This window comes from Salvelinus fontinalis, chromosome 4 (assembly GCF_029448725.1).
Source record: "Salvelinus fontinalis isolate EN_2023a chromosome 4, ASM2944872v1, whole genome shotgun sequence".
In the NCBI taxonomy this organism is placed as follows: domain Eukaryota; kingdom Metazoa; phylum Chordata; class Actinopteri; order Salmoniformes; family Salmonidae; genus Salvelinus; species Salvelinus fontinalis.
The window spans coordinates 21,744,663-21,764,154 of record NC_074668.1 but is presented as its reverse complement, the minus strand read 5'-3'; the positions used below and the strand labels follow the sequence as shown (position 1 = coordinate 21,764,154).

General features: G+C 42.7%; 1 protein-coding gene across 11 annotated transcripts in view; it reads right to left on the bottom strand.

Annotated features, from left to right (window-relative positions):
* The window catches only part of LOC129853338 (nuclear receptor corepressor 2-like), a 191,610-nt gene extending 178,066 nt beyond the window's left edge, over nt 1–13,544 (bottom strand). For 9 of the 11 annotated variants that reach the window (XM_055919266.1, XM_055919277.1, XM_055919274.1 and 6 more), the window contains exon 1: nt 13,156–13,544. The gene's annotated coding sequence lies outside the window, so the exon portion shown is untranslated. The remainder of the gene's footprint in view (nt 1–13,155) is intronic. The other 2 variants (XM_055919276.1, XM_055919275.1) reach the window with 1 other exon arrangement.
* Nucleotides 13,545–19,492: the final 5,948 nt, after the last annotated feature.

Here is a 19,492-nt window from a genome sequence, read left to right as displayed (position 1 = left end):
GATATATCCTCAAAAATAATATCCTGATACGTAACTATAGCGTTTTTTCCCCCCCAGCACTACCTATTTCCCATTCAAATTACAGTTTGTAATCTTCAGTACCACTGGACTGCTAATTAGACCGTTTCTTATTCTCAGCAGTGCTTCCAGTGTGGATCAGAGTGAGCAACAATAGGCAGACCATGCTGCAAGGCTCTGAACAAGCTCACACTTTCATACATCTTACATAAACCCAGTAACCCACCAGTCCCTCAGAACTACAACACAGTCACACACACACACAGACAGGTTGTGGTCATATAGTCTAATAGGCCTTTCTCTCATGCGAGATAGGGGGTCAAATTGTGGGGGACTTTCTGGGAATTACTGTTTCAGTTTTTCGCTATTGCAGTAACACTACAGGTGCATCAAAAGTAATTCTCTTTTCAGTTCTGCCCACAAATTTTCTATGGGATTGAGGTCAGGGCTTTGTGATGGCCACTCCAATACCTTGACTTTGTTGTCCTTAAGCCATTGTCCATTTGGAAGACCCATTTGCGACCAAGCTTTAACTTCCTGACTGATGTCTCACAAAAACATCTGTAGCGTCCAAACAGTTTGGCCTACAAATTATTATGACCATTCTATAGAAAGGGGAGACCCTCACGAACACGATGGTATTCTTCTACGTTTTGGTCTACGACCCCCACAAGTTTCACGGGACTCGTCTGAAGGTAACCTATACAAACGAATGGAAGTATGGAGGTAGTTTTGGGCCAACAAAAATAAGGGGTTAAATGTATAAAAAATATAAAAAAATCCTGAGCTTTCTTATACACTACATATCCAAAAACATGTGGACACCTCTTAAAATTAGTGGATTCAGCCACACCCGTTGCTAAGGTGTATAAAATTGAGCACACATCCATGCAATCTCCATAGACAAACATTGGCAGTAGAATGGCCTTACTGAAGAGCACCCTCATAGGATGTCAGCTTTCCAACAAGTCAGTTAGTCAAATTGCGGACATGCTAGAGCTGCCCTGGTCAGCTGTAAGTGCTGTTATTGTGAAGTGTAAACATCTAGGAGCAACACCGGCTCAGCCGCTTAGTGGTAGGCCAAACAAGCTCATAGAACAGTGCTAAAGCGCATAAAAATCGTCTGTCCTCGGTTGCAACACTCACTACCAAGTTTCAAACTGCCTCTGCAAACAAACCCACTTAATAATTCAGCTCAGTCAAATAAAAATGGAATGGATTCAGTTTATGGAATTCTAAGGGGGGGGGATAGGAATCACCTGACATGAAGCCTACACACCAGAGCCAGCCCCCTGGGCTGTGTTCCTCATTCACAGTAACTGCCAGAGGCAGCCAGTCCCCTCCCAGGCAGCACACAGCTACAACGGATAGTGGTTTGGAAAACGATGTGTATAGTCTGCCCTGCTGTGACATCATGTAGAAATTATTGTACAGCCCCCCTTCTCCACTGCTTTTACTCTAAACAATGTCTGCTGCTATTTGAGGAATATGCCCATTTCAAAAGCAGGCCACAACAGCTCTTGTCATAAGGTACTGTACATTCCCGTGGTGTTCTGGTTTAGCGTTTGTGGTGGCACTTACGGAAATGGACGTGCCAGTATTCAACATAGGCCTATGCAAACTGAGGAATTGTGAATTGACATCTAAAAGTCTGGATTTTTTTTTCTAAAGCAATAAATAATGGGATTTTTGATGAGAAGGTGTTGCAGTTTGTTCCCAAAAGGTATCACACATTTATCTGAAGATTTCCTACGCTTCCAAAGTGGACAACGGAATGATATGCTAACTATCCCCTCATCTAGTTTCAGAATGGCCTTCTGATGCATAATGCTAGCAATACTGGAACTAGTAATAAAACTGTTTGCCACCGTCTCCCTCGGGCCCGACACTGAGCACAGGATAATCTCTGCCCCCATTGCCCTGTTAGACAAGAGAGGAGATATCTCCTCACACGTAGTGCTGTGGATGGTCATGGAATGTTGTATGACAGTAATTGGAAAGCCAAATGATAGTGGTCTCAGTAATAACAGTTCGAGTAGAAGAAAATATATATATAAAAAAATGCATCCTACATTACCATGGAAATTATTGCATCGCAATACCAGACTGCCATTGCAAGTGTACCCATGAGTTTACCAGTCAAATTGCCAGGGTTAGATGTTCCAAGTAGGGCTGGCCGGTATGGCCAAAGTATCATGTCACAATATTTTTCAGATTTGTGACGGTATGATGGTATTTCATATTTTTGAATAATAAAAGTTCTACATTTCCTTTATGAGTTGTGCATAACCTTAGGATGGCATTCTCCATTCTGATTGATTATACAGTATAAAACAAACTTCCACCAAAAGTTGATCCCGGCTTTAGATCATTTCCAGACTGCCACGTAGGGCTGCATGATATTGGCTACATTAAATGTTCTCTTACTTCATGTAGCTAACATATTCATGCGCAGCATGAGGCAAATGGTGGTCCCATCAGATACTGATTGGTTTTCTGATTGACTATTGACCTAATTAAATGTAGGTTTCCTTTCTCCTCATTTTTCTTAGACAACAAGGAAAGGGATGTTTTCTCATCTCCTCATTCATGTTGCTGCCTCCGCCACATTGTTCAACACCAATATGCTGGTTAACTTAGCTATTATGCACATAGCAACATGGTCTAGGTAAAGGCGCCAATTCAACAGCGCACTGATTGATGTGTTTCAGAACCATGGACAATGACCACTATCCAACACGGGAGAAAGTGCATTTGTTATAAATTAACATAATTTTTATTAGTGTTGCACGATTGTTCTTATGTAATATACCCATATACAATTTTGGTAGCAAGTCTTAGAGTGACGGACTGTGCCATCCCCACGGCCTCCACAATGGATCAGTCCACTCAGATAGGCCCGAATCATACAGGTGTCTGTCTTGTACACCATGATATTTTTGTATTTCATTTTTTGTTACTGCTCAGCTAAAGAAATCTCAGGTTGACCAACAGCCTATTGACCAAACAATTGACCAGTCGACTAAATGGGATCAGCCCTAATAAGGCCTCATTCCTACAGAACAGTTTTTATTAGGTTAACGTAACATTTTAAACTCATGTTTAAAAGAAAAGTCTGTGTGGTAGATCTCAGCTTGCTTTTTGTCTATGAAAGTGATCTTGACACAGAAAAGGTTGGTGACCACTGGGCTAGAGCTAGCAATGAGTAGGTGGTGCAGGGACAGGGCTCTAGCACTAAGGGGACACCAGCTGTGCTAATAAACTTGATCCTCTCTCGATCAGTAGATGTCGTGAGACACATTTCAGTACCAAAAGGAACAAAAATTCTAGTACAAAACGATTTTACATATAATACACTGCTCAAAAAAATAAAGGGAACACTTAAACACAATGTAACTCCAAGTCAATCACACTTCTGTGAAATCAAACTGTCCACTTAGGAAGCAACACTGATTGACAATAAATTTCACATGCTGTTGTGCAAATGGAATAGACAAAAGGTGGAAATTATAGGCAATTAGCAAGACACCCCCCAAAACAGGAGTGATTCTGCAGGTGGTGACCACAGACCACTTCTCAGTTCCTATGCTTCCTGGCTGATGTTTTGGTCACTTTTGAATGCCGGCGGTGCTCTCACTCTAGTGGTAGCATGAGACGGAGTCTACAACCCACACAAGTGGCTCAGGTAGTGCAGTTCATCCAGGATGGCACATCAATGCGAACTGTGGCAAAAAGGTTTGCTGTGTCTGTCAGCGTAGTGTCCAGAGCATGCAGGCGCTACCAGGAGACAGGCCAGTACATCAGGAGACGTGGAGGAGGCCGTAGGAGGGCAACAACCCAGCAGCAGGACCGGTACTTCCGCCTTTGTGCAAGGAGGGGCACTGCCAGAGCCCTGCAAAATGACCTCCAGCAGGCCACAAATGTGCATTTCAAACGGCCTCGTACTCAATTCCTGATCGTACAATATGCATATTATTATTACTATTGGATAGAAAACACTTTCTAGTTTCTAAAACCGTTTGAATTATATCTGTGAGTAAAACAGAACTCCTTTTGCTGCAAACTTCCTGACAGGAAGTGGAAAATCTGAAATCGATGCTCTCTTCTAGGGCCTGCCTATTAAAGTCCTTGATATTTATTCGTTTATAGGACTTAGAGGAGCAAGACTGAACTGCACTTCAGGGTGGGATTTCCTTCAGAGACCAGAGTCACACTCAGTAAACCTCTACACCTTTAAGCTACAATAATAGACGTTCTCCCACCTCCTCAGTTTCTTGTCAGTCTTGAGCAGAGAAGCATTCAATGATGCATCAATAAGCACAAAATAAACAAGCTATTTAGGCTGCCACAGAGCATTATGGCTTTACTCAATTTATAGGAAGTGTCTGTAATATGCCTGACATACAATGATGCATAAAACAACCAACTCAGAGGAAACCATATCAAGGCATACTAATAGTAGATGAAACCACAGCTCTTTAACGAACTGTTCTCTAGGCCAGGGCTCTCCAACCCTGTTCCTAGAGAGCTACCGTCCTGTAGGTGTTTTGCTCCAAACCCAATCGAGCGCACCTGATTCTAATAATTCTCTCATTGATAATCTGATTCAGGTTAGTTATAACTGGGGTTGGAGTGAAAACCTACAAGAGGGTAGCTCTCCAGGAACAGGGTTGGAGTGAAAACCTACACAGGGGTAGCTCTATCAGGAACAGGGTTGGAGTGAAAACCTACACGAGGGTAGCTCTCCAGGAACAGGGTTGGCAAACCCTGCTCTAGGCACTCTTGCAGTAATCAGAATTTCATATTCGATTGTAAGACGACTCCACAACAATATTATTTATCTAGACTATTTATTTTTCTCAAAATGCCTATCAGAGTGGCTTGACCTTGTTCAATAACCACTACCGGCATTTCATATTATTCAAATATACTCTGAATGGCATTTGGAGCTAATTTCCCTCAGGCATTTTATTGTAATTAAACACTTGGCCTGGGCTCTGGCATTTAATACCGCAACAGAAAGCATGCACTTGACCTTATTAACTATGGTCTGAGCCTCAAAGGACCAATAAAGAAATAAACATCTTAGCCCAATTTCATGCTCCCTCAAATTATGCTGACAGGGCAATTTCACTCGGTTTATATTAACCAATCAAGATGTGGTCAGATATGTAGAGCTAACTGTAAAAGAGGCTCATATGTAGGCCTCTGATAGACCCCTTATAAATGAATGTCAGTAACACTTTTAATGCTAAAATATGAGTTTGCTCTGCATTATGATTTCTGAATACATTGTGTAATAATTGCTATTCCATAAATGATCCTACAGAGAGATTTACAGCGAGTCAGTTCTTTTCTGACCATGATAGCTAGTAGAAGTATGCCATAGTAGAGATTTGCAGGTTGACTGAGGTGAGTAATGTTTAGGGTTAAGAAACCGCCATAGCTCTATCGTGACATGAGATATGCCTTTGTTAATTTCTTTATGAATTTCTCTGTGCAGCACAACTTTCACTTCTGTCCCAAACCAGAACATGTTCTATAGTTAGCTAGCCTTTCATCTGTGCTTATACATCGAGTATAATATGTCAACAAAGCTGTTTGTTTCTTATAAAAGCACTCCAAATCTGCAAAATTGTGTAAATGTTCCTTACAAGCCAGAATGTTGAATAAAATTATGCTTAAAATGTACTCTACCAAGTTGTCTGTGCGGTTTGTCCTTCTGCTGCTCGAAATTTGAGACAAAATATCCACAGGAAAGTATTGTTTAGCCAACTTTTTAGAGAGCGGGCAGGGATATTTAAGCAATAAGGCACAAGGAGGTGTGGTATATGGCCAATATACCACGGCAAATGGCTGTTCTTAGGCATACACCACAAACCTCCGAGGTGCCTTATTGCTATTATAGACTGGTTAACAACGTAATTTGAGCAGTAAAAATAAATGTTTTGTCATACCCGTGGTATACGGTCTGATATACCACGACTGTCGGCCAATCAGCACCCAGTGCTCGAACCACCCAGTTTATAATATTCGTTTTGCAACTAGGTAAAGGAAATGTTATATTGGATATTCGATTCTCTCGTCAATAGCTATGACAATGAAAAGTGTTGTCTAAACATCACTGTTACTGTGGTTACTCCATGGATATCAGTCTGAAAGAAGTCGCTGTTAAAAAGACGCAATAGTCCCTACAAGCCAGAATGTTGAATACAATGATATTTAAAGATACTTCACAGGTTGTTCGTGCTGTTGGTCTTGTTGCTTGAATTTTCCATCTCCTGATGATGCATTTCATGTGATGCACAATATGTAAACAATAGCTGAATGTAACCAAACTTTGTTGACCAGAGCGCGTTTTTTCACTATATTGGATCACTCCAATATGTTGTTATCACTCCGCGGCGGAGGGATACATCCTAGGTGAGGATTTACAGATTGACTCCCGTGTACACCTGTGTCACGGCTGCAACAAATGTTCTCTTTCATTTACTCGTCGGACGTCCGTATGGTTTGAGGTAAGTGTAATATCTCACGTGGAAGTATACTCACTAGAGCAGCTGGACACATGGCCAGCCCCTCCTCTTGAGTGCTCCACTCACTACGGTTGATCTGTGATTTGTCGTGCTTGTGTTTCGTTAGCGTTACACTACGACTCTGTGTGCATCGATTAATATATTGGTGGCTCTTGCTGCCACAAACTGTATTTACCTTACACAACTTGCCAACTAGCTTGTTTTTTGTGTAAGATTTTATTTTTACACCTTTATTTAAGTAGGCAAGTCAGTTAAGAACAAATTTTCAATGACGGCATAGGAACAGTGGGTTTAATTTAACCACGGAGTGATACCAATATATTGGAGTGATCCATATAGCTCACATAACCGTGGTTGAATACGTAACACTACCCTGTGGATATTTTTTCAGATTACCTTCCACATCAGGGCAGAAATCAGCAGACAACAGGTGAAGTACGTTCAAATTAAGTTTATTAAAAAGTCTGACTTGATCAGACTATTCACAAAAAGTGAGACAACATGTCAGAGATGAGGAGTACTCGGGTGTGTTTGTAAATTCACTCTGGAGTGCAAGAGTGGGCTCTGGTTGTTCACCAAGGTACCAAGGTAGCTTAGCAGTTCAGACGTATTTTTCCGTGTTGTCGTGTCGTGTCCTGTATATATATATATTTACACCTTTTCTTCACATATCTTTTATTTATTTTATTATCCAAGAACTCAACTACAAAAGCTTTCCTGCAAAAGCTTTCCTGCAACCCGCTTCACCAATTACAATAAGTACTATTCACCTCAATCTGAAAATCCATCGTGGAAGATAGCCAGGGGCTAATTCAGAAGCTAGCCTGAAAGCTAATCCAGAAGCTACTCCGATAGCTAGCCAGAAGCTAATCTGTAGCTGCCCCGAAATTAGCCGGTTTGCTGGCTAGCGTTGGTGTTTCAGCTGCCCACGTTTTGCGGTCATCAGCTATTCCTCTAGCTCGATAATCTACCGGCACTTTAGTGCAACGCGACTCGGACCGGAGCATTCCGGGACTTTTTTTTTTCTCTCAGTTTCCCCGGATTCCAACCGCAGCCTCAGCCTCTATTTTGCACCTTGATTTCGCAGCTAGCTAGCTGCATACCGTGTGACTATTGGCTTACGTCGACCCCGGAGCTAACTCAAATCATGCTGGAGCTAGCCAGCTGAGGAGTTCCATCACCATCCGGACCCGCTTCTTTGTTGCTGCTGCAGATACGGAACCCCACCGGGCCTTCACGACTGACTGCCGACGTTATCTGCCCGAGGGATTTATCCAACCGGCACCTCCGTCCCGGCGTTACCTGAACGCTCATCTGAGGCCCGCTAATCGTTAGCTGTCTTATCGGCTGCTATCTGAACAAAACCCCACTACACGGAACCTACCGACGGAAACGCACGAGGTATCTACAAACAGACCTCCATCCTATGCTGCTACCGATAGCCATATACCCGGCCAGCTGTCTGGATCGCCACGACCCCAACCAACCTCTACTCACTGGACCCTTATTTATCACTCGATTAAGCTTGCCTCTCCTTAATGTAAATATGCCTTGTCCATTGCTGTTCTGGTTAGTGTTTATTGGCTTATTTCACTGTAGAGAATCTAGCCCTGCTCTCTATACCATATCCAACCCTGCAGTTCCACCACCCACATATGCGATGACATCACCTGGTTTCAATGATGTTTCTAGAGACAAGATCTCTCTCATCATCACTCAATACCTAGGTTTACCTCCACTGTATTCACATCCTACCATACCTTTGTCTGTACATTATTCCTTTAAACTATTTTATCGCCCCCAGAAACTTCCTTTTACTCTCTGCTCTGGTAGCTCTAGGCGACCAATTCTCATAGCTTTTAGCCGTACTATTATCCTACTTCTCCTCTGTTCCTCTGGTGATGTAGAGGTGAATCCAGGCCCTGCAGTACCTGGCTCCACTCCTATTCCCCAGGCGCTCTCTTTTGATGACTTCTGTAACCGTAATAGCCTTGGCTTCATGCATGTTAACATTAGGAGCCTCCTCCCTAAGTTTGTTTTGTTCACTGCTTTAGCACACTCTACCAACCCGGATGTATTAGCCGTGTCTGAATCCTGGCTTAGAAAGACCACCAAAAATTCAGACATTTTTATCCCCAATTACAATATTTTCAGACAAGATAGAACGGCCAAAGGGGGCGGTGTTGCAATCTACTGCAAAGACTGCCTGCAGAGTTCTGTTATACTATCCAGGTCTGTTCCCAAACAATTTGAACTTCTACTTTTAAAAATCCACCTCTCTAAAAACAAGTCTCTCACCGTTGCCGCCTGCTATAGACCACCCTCTGCCCCCAGCTGTGCTCTGGACACTATATGTGAACTGATTGCCCCCCATCTATCTTCAGAGCTCGTGCTGCTAGGCGACCTAAATTTGAACATGCTCAACACCCCAGCCACCCTACAATCTAAGCTTGATGCCCTCAATCTCACACAAATTATTAATGAACCTACCAGGTACCACCCCAATTCCGTAAACACGGGTACCCTCATAGATATCATCCTAACAAACTTGCCCTCCAAATACACCTCTGCTGTTTTTAACCAAGATCTCAGCGATCACTGCCTCATTGCCTGCATCCGTAATGGGTCAGCGGTCAAACGACCTCCACTCATCACTGTCAAACGCTCCCTGAAACACTTCAGCGAGCAGGCCTTCCTAATTGACCTGGCCGGGGTATCCTGGAAGGATATTGATCTCATCCCGTCAGTAGAGGATGCCTGGTCATTTTTTAAAAATGCCTTCCTCACCATCTTGAATAAGCATGCCCCATTCAAGAAATTTAGAACCAGGAACAGATATAGCCCTTGGTTCTCTCCTGACCTGACTGCCCTTAACCAACAGAAAAACATCCTATGGCGTTCTGCATTAGCATCGAACAGCCCCCGTGATATGCAACTTTTCAGGGAAGCCAGAAACCAATATACACAGGCAGTTAGAACAGCCAAGGCTAGCTTTTTCAAGCAGAAATTTGCTTCCTGCAACACAAATTCAAAAAAGTTCTGGGACACCGTAAAGTCCATGGAGAATAAGAACACCTCCTCCCAGCTTCCAACCGCCCTGAAGATAGGAAACACTGTCACCACCGACAAATCCACTATAATTGAGAATTTCAATAAGCATTTTTCTACGGCTGGCCATGCTTTCCACCTGGCTACCCCTACCCGGGACAACAGCACTGCCCTCCCCTCTGCTACTCGCCCAAGCCTTCCCCATTTCTCTTTCTCCCAAATACAGTCAGCTGATGTTCTTAATGAGCTGCAAAATCTGGACCCTTACAAATCAGCCGGGCTAGATAATCTGGACCCTTTCTTTCTAAAACTATCTGCTGAAATTGTTGCCACCCCTATTACTAGCCTCTTCAACCTCTCTTTCGTGTCGTCTGAGATACCCAAAGATTGGAAAGCAGCTGCGGTTATCCCCCTCTTCAAAGGGGGGGACACCCTTGACCCTAACTGCTACAGACCTATATCTATCCTACCCTGCCTTTCTAAGGTCTTCGAAAGCCAAGTCAACAAACAGATTACCGACCATTTCGAATCACACCACACCTTCTCCGCTATGCAATCTGGTTTCAGAGCTGGTCATGGGTGCACCTCAGCCACGCTCAAGGTCATAAACGATATCGTAACCGCCATCGATAGGAAACAATACTGTGCAGCCGTATTCATTGACCTGGCCAAGGCTTTTGACTCTGTCAATCACCACATCCTCATTGGCAGACTCGACAGCCTTGGTTTCTCTAATGATTGCCTCGCCTGGTTCACCAACTACTTCTCTGATAGAGTTCAGTGTGTCAAATCGGAGGGTCTGTTGTCCGGGCCTCTGGCAGTCTCTATGGGGGTGCCACAGGGTTCAATTCTTGGACCGACTCTCTTCTCTGTTTACATCAATGATGTCGCTCTTGCTGCTGGTGATTCTCTGATCCACCTCTACGCAGACGACACTATTCTGTATACTTCTGGCCCTTCTTTTGACACTGTGTTAACAACCCTCCAGGCGAGCTTCAATGCCATACAACTCTCCTTCCGTGGCCTCCAACTGCTCTTAAATACAAGTAAAACCAAATGCATGCTCTTCAACCGATCGCTGCCTGCTCCGGCCCGCCTGTCCAACATCACTACTTTGGACGGCTCTGACTTAGAATATGTGGACAACTACAAATACCTAGGTGTCTGGTTAGACTGTAAACTCTCCTTCCAGACCCACATCAAACATCTCCAATCCAAAGTCAAATCTAGAATTGGCTTCCTATTCCGCAACAAAGCATCCTTTACTCATGCTGCCAAACATACCCTTGTAAAACTGACCATCCTACCAATCCTCGACTTCGGTGATGTCATTTACAAAATAGCCTCCAAAACCCTACTCAATAAATTGGATGCAGTCTATCACAGTGCCATCCGTTTTGTCACCAAAGCCCCATATACTACCCACCACTGCGACCTGTACACTCTCGTTGGCTGGCCCTCGCTTCATACTCGTCGCCAAACCCATTGGTTCCAGGTCATCTACAAGACCCTGCTAGGTAAAGTCCCCCCTTATCTCAGCTCGCTGGTCACCATAGCAGCACCTACCCGTAGCACGCGCTCCAGCAGGTATATCTCTCTAGTCACCCCCAAAACCAATTCTTCCTTTGGACGCCTCTCCTTCCAGTTCTCTGCTGCCAATGACTGGAACGAACTACAAAAATCTCTGAAACTGGAAACACCTATCTCCCTCACTAGCTTTAAGCACCAGCTGTCAGAGCAGCTCATAGATTACTGCACCTGTACATAACCCATCTACAATTTAGCCCAAACAACTACCTCTTTACCTACTGTATTTATTTATTAATTTATTTTGCTCCTTTGCACCCCATTATTTCTGTCTCTACTTTGCACTTTCTTCCAATGCAAACCAACCATTCCAGTGTTTTTTTTAGTTTTTATTTTACTTGCTGTGTTGTACTCACTTCGCCTCCATGGCCTTTTTATATTTTTATTTATTTATACATATATCTGTTTGCCTTCACCTCCCTTATCTCACCTCACTTGCTCACATTGTATATAGACTTATTTTTTTATCTTTTTCACTGTATTATTGACTATATGTTTGTTTTTACTCCATGTGTAACTATGTGTTGTTGTATGTGTCGAACTGCTTTGCTTTATCTTGGCCAGGTCGCAATTGTAAATGAGAACGTGTTCTCAATTTGCCTACCTGGTTAAATAAAGGTTAAATAAAATAAATAAATAAAAAATATTCAGAGCATTTCGCTCTCGGAGCATTCAGAGTGCACACTGGACACTCTGGCCGGGGAGTAGGGTAGAGGGTTCTGACCTCACAACGGCAGTCAAGCACCCATGCTAACTGGCTAGCTACTTCCAGACACAAATGAGAGAACACCACACTCTGACCATTTTACTCGCCCTAGTAGAGCGTTGGTGACTGTAACTGTGCTGCTTGCCACAATTGTATTAATTTTTTTGCAACATTTACTGACACCAGTCATATTCAACAGGTGTTACGCATTTGTAAATTCACCAGTTATTCTGTGGTCTAGCACACTCAGACGAGAGAGCTCTGAAATCAGAGTAGATAGCCATAGTGAATTTAGGAACGTACCCGTTCACTCTCGGAAATGAACATTTTACATTCGGAATCAGGGGAGGATGGAGAACACCACATCTATTTTTCTTTTTATAGAATGTTATATATTGACATTTGAATATCCAACATTAAACTAATTTTACCTCGGTGCTGAAACAAACAATATACATACCCCAGCTCTCTAAAAAGTCAGGTAAACAATACTTTCCCTTGGAAATTTTGTCTCAAATTTCGTGCATAAGAACACAAGCACAGACAACCGGTAGAGTACGTTTACATGTCATTCTATTCAACATTCTGGATTCCAAGGAACATTTACACGATTGTCTCAGGCTGTAACGTTAGTTATACCAATTAATTGTACATTACAGCCTGACTAATCAGACTAAGAGGATCCCCCACGTCAACAACAACCAACGTGTATCAAGAGCGCAGTGTTGACAAGCTTATGACACAAATCAATGAATGTCTGGTATACTAGGCGTTGCTAGCTAACTGATTAAGTGTGGTCATTGCCCACTATATAGTTAGCCAAATGGATAAAATATATTACGAAGACACGTGCGTTTTAGGAGATGCCTGATTGGTGACTAACACTTACCAGTTAGCTTGCTAACTAACTAACTAGTCTAGGTAGCGAACGTTAATGGTTTGCTGTATTATGACAAGGTTTAGCAAGTCATCAAGTTAGATCAACCAAGTTATCGAGAAAAGGCTCGCTGTACAATTCAGTAAATCGAATTATTTATGCCAATTAACTAGCCAGCTAACATTATTTGTATGATAACGTCATAGCTAGCACTTGTTAGCTAGCACTGTTTAGCGCTGTGTTAGCTAACTGACTCGAATCTATCCTAACAAATTATACTGGTTTGGCTACGGACGGTAGCTAGCTGTAGCGTGTCAACCTTAGCGCCAGTACGGGTGATAGCTAACGTTAGCTAACAAATACCGTGATGAGTGTTATCTTACCGTATTATTCCAATCTTTGTATGATGTTTCGAATGTTGTACTAGTTTCCGTTTTGGTAGGGCTTTGTTTTTCCAGAAATAATCCACACGAAATAAGAGTTTTCGTTCTCATTTACTCCACTCCTTTCTAACATTACTTGCGGCAAATGTCGCGTCTACTCTCCCGGAGAATGGTGCCGAAACGCCTCTCTTGATTCAGCTCTTTCGATAGGTCGCATGTTCTCGCGCTCTCTTGCTCTTTCCTCTCACTCAAGCCCACTCATTCAATCAGCCAAGTAAGCATTTTCCATATTTAGTGTTTCTCGAGTGTACCTCTACCTCTGTGCTGTTTGATGCCCAGACGGGGAACAAGCTGTGAATACTGTGACTAACATTGAACAATAGTATTTGGGAGATCGCAGCATCCCATGCTGTTAAGCAGATGATGTAGTGAATGCCAGTGCCCTGTTAATGATCGGAAACCGTTCTCCTCTGGATCATCTGGACCTGCCCTGCCGCTGAACCACCACATAGTCTCCTTCTAAACATCTTACAGAAAATACACACATAAATTACAATTGAGGAACTTTAGATTTTAGAGAATCTCTCAGCAAGAGAGTGAGTTTGACCCTTATAAACAAAATCCCAGAAAATATTATTCACCTCTTAATCCTAGATTTGGCATAGCCTACATTAATAAATTGTCCTATTTCCATTCTCAGATTTGAATGATGTCATACAGTTTAAACAAGGTAACATTATTCTCTCTGACTATACTTGTTTTTGTCACATTGGGAGAAACATGTTTTATCTCGACCTACATGTCAGCTTCAGCGTGCTGCTCCATGATGTCAGATGAGATTCGTTTTTCTTTCCTGTGTTTTTCTTTCTGCGCTGTGGTTTGGGAGACCCTGTCTAACAACCACCATAACCAACATCTCTCCATCCACCCATCACAGAGCAGGAAAGAGCTCTGTTTACATCAGATGGGCTTTCTGGACCCTGGCAGTATGGCTCACTAATCTATCTCCATCTTTGCAATGCCCAATTAGTCAGCTCAATGATAAAGTACAAAGTGTTTTCAGTTGCCAGTTTTTATGTCCACAGCTGTGCTTCATCAGGAGCAGCAATCCGCGCCCGCAGTGTTAACCTTGTGTTTAGACAAAGTCTTAAAGGCTTTCAATGGTTTTCAGTATCATACTTATTTGACCCTTTCTGATGAATGTAATATACACTACATATTGCATAATAAATAGGAAAGAGGTTAATTAAAAGGCACAATCGAATGAAACCTGTTAATTGTTATTGTTATACTTGTTTATTACAACAGCGGCACAAATAATAGAGACTACAGTAATCATTTACAACCTGCCTTGGAGGGAGCCAATATATTTTTGCTGTTTTATTTTCAGAAAAGTAAAGTAAAAACTAGTGTGAGTAGTGGTTACATTTCAAGATAAAAGCACCTTCTCTCAATATGACTCCACCAGCTCCACCGACTGGAAATATGAATTTCAAAGCTTCTCTGTTAATAGATGCACCGAAGACAGTCATTAAGCAAATCAAATAAATTATAACAACTGAAAATACCTGGGAAAAGAAATGGAGGATGAAATGTCAGAAGAATGAAAGCGTTGAGCAGAGAGGCTCTCAGTAGAGAAACTGGCAACTGGAGTTAACTAAGTTAATTGAGCCCCCCTTCGCAGAAGATCAGCTTTGATATCAAACCACCTCCTGTCGAACTGTCACCCGCTGTAATGGATGGCCATTTCATTGTGTTATACTTCTTCTATGTTCAAATGTATTGTGTGTAGTATTTCCTGCATCATAACAGCTGTGAATGGGACCTTGATGATTGTTGCACTACTTTTTATCCATCACCATGTTTAAATCTGCATTATCACTTATACTGATCAAAATATACTGATATACAGTAAATAACGTGTGAGAATGTTGACAATTGTATTATAATGGTTTCCATGGGCTGGGAAGTCAGTTTTTTTTAAATACTATAAAACTAGCAGTTGGCTATTTGTACTCTTCTTGTCATGGCCAAGCCAATGTACTACAAATTCAAATTTGAAGCAATATCAAATATATTCTCATATCGTTAAAAAGTTAAAAAGTAATGTGGCTCAGCTTGACTGTGATGTTTAAATGGAGGTGATGGATTCTTTGTGGCATCTACTTCTATATATAACATCAATATAATTACATGCCAGGTTCTTGCTTGGACTGTGATGTACATTTCAGGCCCAGACATAATTAATTCTGCCAGTCCTGGCATCTATTATAGTCACAGCGGAGCTCAGGTCAAGCATTCTGGGAGAATTATCTTTCCCCTCAGACTGAGACAAATAAAATTGTATTTGTCACAGGCGCCAAAAACAACAGGTGTAAACTTTTCAGTGAAATGCTTGCTTATGAGCCCTTTCCAACAATGCAGAGTATAAAATCATAATAAAATAAAAATAGTAACACAAGAGGAATAAAATACACAAGAATGGAGCTATATACAGGAAGTACCAGTTCACTGTGCAATGGTATGAGGTGTTTGAAGTAGATATGTACATGAAGTCAGGATAAAGTGGCTAGGCATCAGGATAGATAATAATAAGGGTATAAGACCTCCTCCCTGTAGGCTGTCTCATCATTGTCGGTGATCAGGCCTACCACTGTTGTGTCATCAGAAAACTTAACGATGATGTTGGAGTCGTGCTTGGCCACTCAGTCATGGGTGAACAGGGAAGGGAGTACAGGAGGGGACTAAGCATGCACCCCTGAGGGGCCCCGGTGTTGAGGATCAGCGTGGCAGATGTGTTGTTGCCTACCCTTACCACCTGGGGTGTACCCGTCAGGAAGTCCAGGACGCAGTTGCAGAGGGAGGTGTTCAGTCCCATGGTCCCCAGCTTGGTGATGAGCTTGGAAGGGACTATGGTGTTGAACGCTGTGCTGTTCGGAGGGAATGATGACCCTTTTATGGGCTCCTGACTAATTGTGCTATTTTGTGACGCTGATCTTAACTTTTTTGTACATAATGTTTCTGCCATCATTTCCTATGACAGAAAATAGCTTCAGGGCATCAGATCAGCTGTCACTAACCTTCATTTGGACGAAGACTTCTACTTCAATGAGTTGGAGGCAAAATACATATTGATTATTGCAGACCAGGCCCAAGTCACGGCACTCGAAGAAGGAGACGTGCAGGATACCTGACGAGACTACACCGGAGAGTGAATAAATCGCCTATACCCTCCGTTCTATTGGGGAACGTGCAATCACTGGAGAATAAACTGTATGAGCTCCGTTCGAGACTATCCCATCAATGTGATCTGGAAAACTGTATTATCCTATGTGTCTCCGAGTCGTCGCTGAACAAGGACATGGTACATAAAAGTTTAGCTGTTTTTTCTTTACGTTGGCAAGACAGAAGGGCTGCGTCGGGGAAGCTCAGAGGAGGGTGTGTGTGTCTCTTTGTTAACAACAACTGGTGCGCAATCTATAATATTAAGGAAGTCTCAAGGTTCTGCTCGCCTGAGTTAGAATACCTCATGATGTAGACCACACTATTTACCAAGAGAGTTTTCATTTTTTTGTAGCTGTTTATTTACCACCACAAGCCGATGCTGGCACTAAGACCGCACTCAACAAGCTGTATAGGGACATAAGCAAATAAGAAAATACTCACCCAGAGGCGGCGCTCCTAGTGGCCGGTGACTTTAATACAGGAAAACTGAAATTCGTTTTAGTAATTTCTACCAGCATATCACCTGTGCAACTAGAGGCAAAAAAACACTAGATCATCTTTACTCCACACACAGAGACACACAAACAAAGCTCTCCCTCGCCCTTCCATTTGGTAAATTTGACCATAACTCTATCCTCCTGATTCCTGCTTACAATCAAAAACTGAAACAGGAAGTACCAGTGACACGCTCAATATGGAAGTGATTTGATGAAGCGGATGCTAAATTACAGGACTGTTCCGCTAGCACAGACTGGAATATATTCCAGGATTCATCCGATGGCATTCTGGAGTTTACAGCGTCAATCACCGGCTTCATTATTAAGTGCATCAACAACATTGTTCCCACAGTGACCGTAAAAACGTACTCCAACCAGAAACCATGGATTACAGGCAAGCTAAAGGCTAGAGCTGCCGCTTTCAATGAGCGGGACACTAACTTATAAGAAATCCCGCTATGCTCTCCGACGAACCATCAAACAGGCAATGTCAATTCAGGAATAAGATCGAATCCAACTACACCGGCTCTGATGCGCGTTGGATGTGGAAGGCCTTGCAAACTAATACAGATTACAAAGGGAAAACCCAGTCGCAAGCTGTCCAGTGGCACGAGCCTACTAGACAAGCTAAATACCTTCTATGCGCGCTTAGAGGATAGCAACACTTAACTATGCATAAAAGCACCAGCTGTTCCGGATGACTGTGTGATCACACTTTCCGTAGCCGATGTGAGTAAGTCCTTGAAACAGGTTAAAATTCACAAGGCCCCAGGGCCAGATGGATTACCAGGATGCATACTCAGAGCATGCCTGACCAGTTGGCAAGTGTCTTCACTGACATTTTCAATCTCTCCCTGACTCAGTCTGTAATACCTACATGTTTTAAGCAGACCACTATAGTCCTTCTGCCCAAGAACGCCAAGGTAACCTGTCTAAATGACTATCGCCCTATAGCACTCATATCTGAGGCCATGAAATGCTTTGAAAGGCTGGTCATGGCTAACATCAACACCATCATCCCAGACACCCTAACCCACTCCAATTCGAATACCGCCCCAACAAATCCTCAGATGATGCAATCTCTATTGCACTCCACACTGCCCTTTCCAACCTGGACAAAAGTAACAACTACATGAGAATTCATTTTTTTAGGTATTTTCTTAACTGCATTGTTGGTTAAGGGCTTGTAAGTAAGCATTTCACTGTAAGGTCTACACCTGTTGTATTCGGTGCATGTGACAAATAACATTTGATTTGATTTGAATGCTGTTCAATGACAACAGCTCAGCATTCAACACCATTGTGCCCTCTAAATTCATCACTAAATTAAATACCCTGGGATTAAACACCTCCTTCTGCAACTGGATCCTGGACTTCCTGAAAAGCCACTCCCAGGTGGTAATGGTAGGGAACAACACATCTGCCATGCTGATCCACTACACGGGGGCCCCTCTTGGGTGCGTGCTTAGTCTCCTCCTGTACTACCTGTTCACCCACGACTGTGTTGCCAAGCACAACTCCAACACCATCATTAAGTTTGCAGACGACACGACGGTGGTAGGCCTGATCACAGACGACGATAAGACAGCCTACAGGGAGGAGGTCAGAGACCTGTCAGGGCAACAACCTCTCCCTCAACTTCAGCAAGACAAAGGAGCTTATCATGGACCACAGGAAACGAAGGGTTGAGCATGCCCCATCTACATCGACTGTTGTGGAACAGGTTGAGAGGTTCCCCCTCAGGAAACTGAAAAGATTTGGCTTGGGCCCTCAGATCCTCAAACATTTCTACAGCTGCACCCTTGAGAGCATCTTGACTAGCTGCATCACCACTTGATATGGCAACTGTTTGGCAACCGACCACAAGGAGCTACAGAGGTTTTAGGTTTTATTTATTTGCACCAAAGAAAATAAGTGAAAAACAAAACAGTACAAATAAAAAACTGATAAAAACAGGTTGGAAGCTCAAAAGGGCTTATATGAAAACCACACCATAAATATAAGTACAAAAAAAAGTTTGTTCAATCAGTTAAATTAACTATAATTGTACATGATATACTCAGTATACAAGAGGGTAGCGTGTATGGCCCAGTACATCACTGGGGCTGAGCTCCCTGCCATCCAGGACCTCTATACCAGGCGGTGTCAGAGGAAGGCCCCAAGAATTGTCAAAGACTCCAGTAGGCTTGGGCGGGATACCGTATACATCCTTATTCTAACATTGATGAGGATTTTTATTTATTTAATCAATCTACACACAATACCGCATAATGACAAAAACTGTGTTTTTTTTACATTTTTGCTCACTTGTAAAACATTTAAAACAGAAATACCTTCTTTACATAAGTATACACACCCTTTGCTATGAGACTCCAAATTGAGCTCAGGTGCATCCTATCTCCATTGCTCATCCTTGAGATGTTTCTACAACTTGATTGGAGTCCACCTGTGGTAAATTCAATTGACTGGACATGATTTGGAAAGGCACACACCTGTCTATATAAGGTCCCACAGTTGACAGTGCATGGCAGAGCAAAAACCAAGCCATGAGTTCTAAGGAATTGTCTGTAGAGCTCCAAGACAGGATTGTGTCAAGGCACAGATCTGGGGAAGGG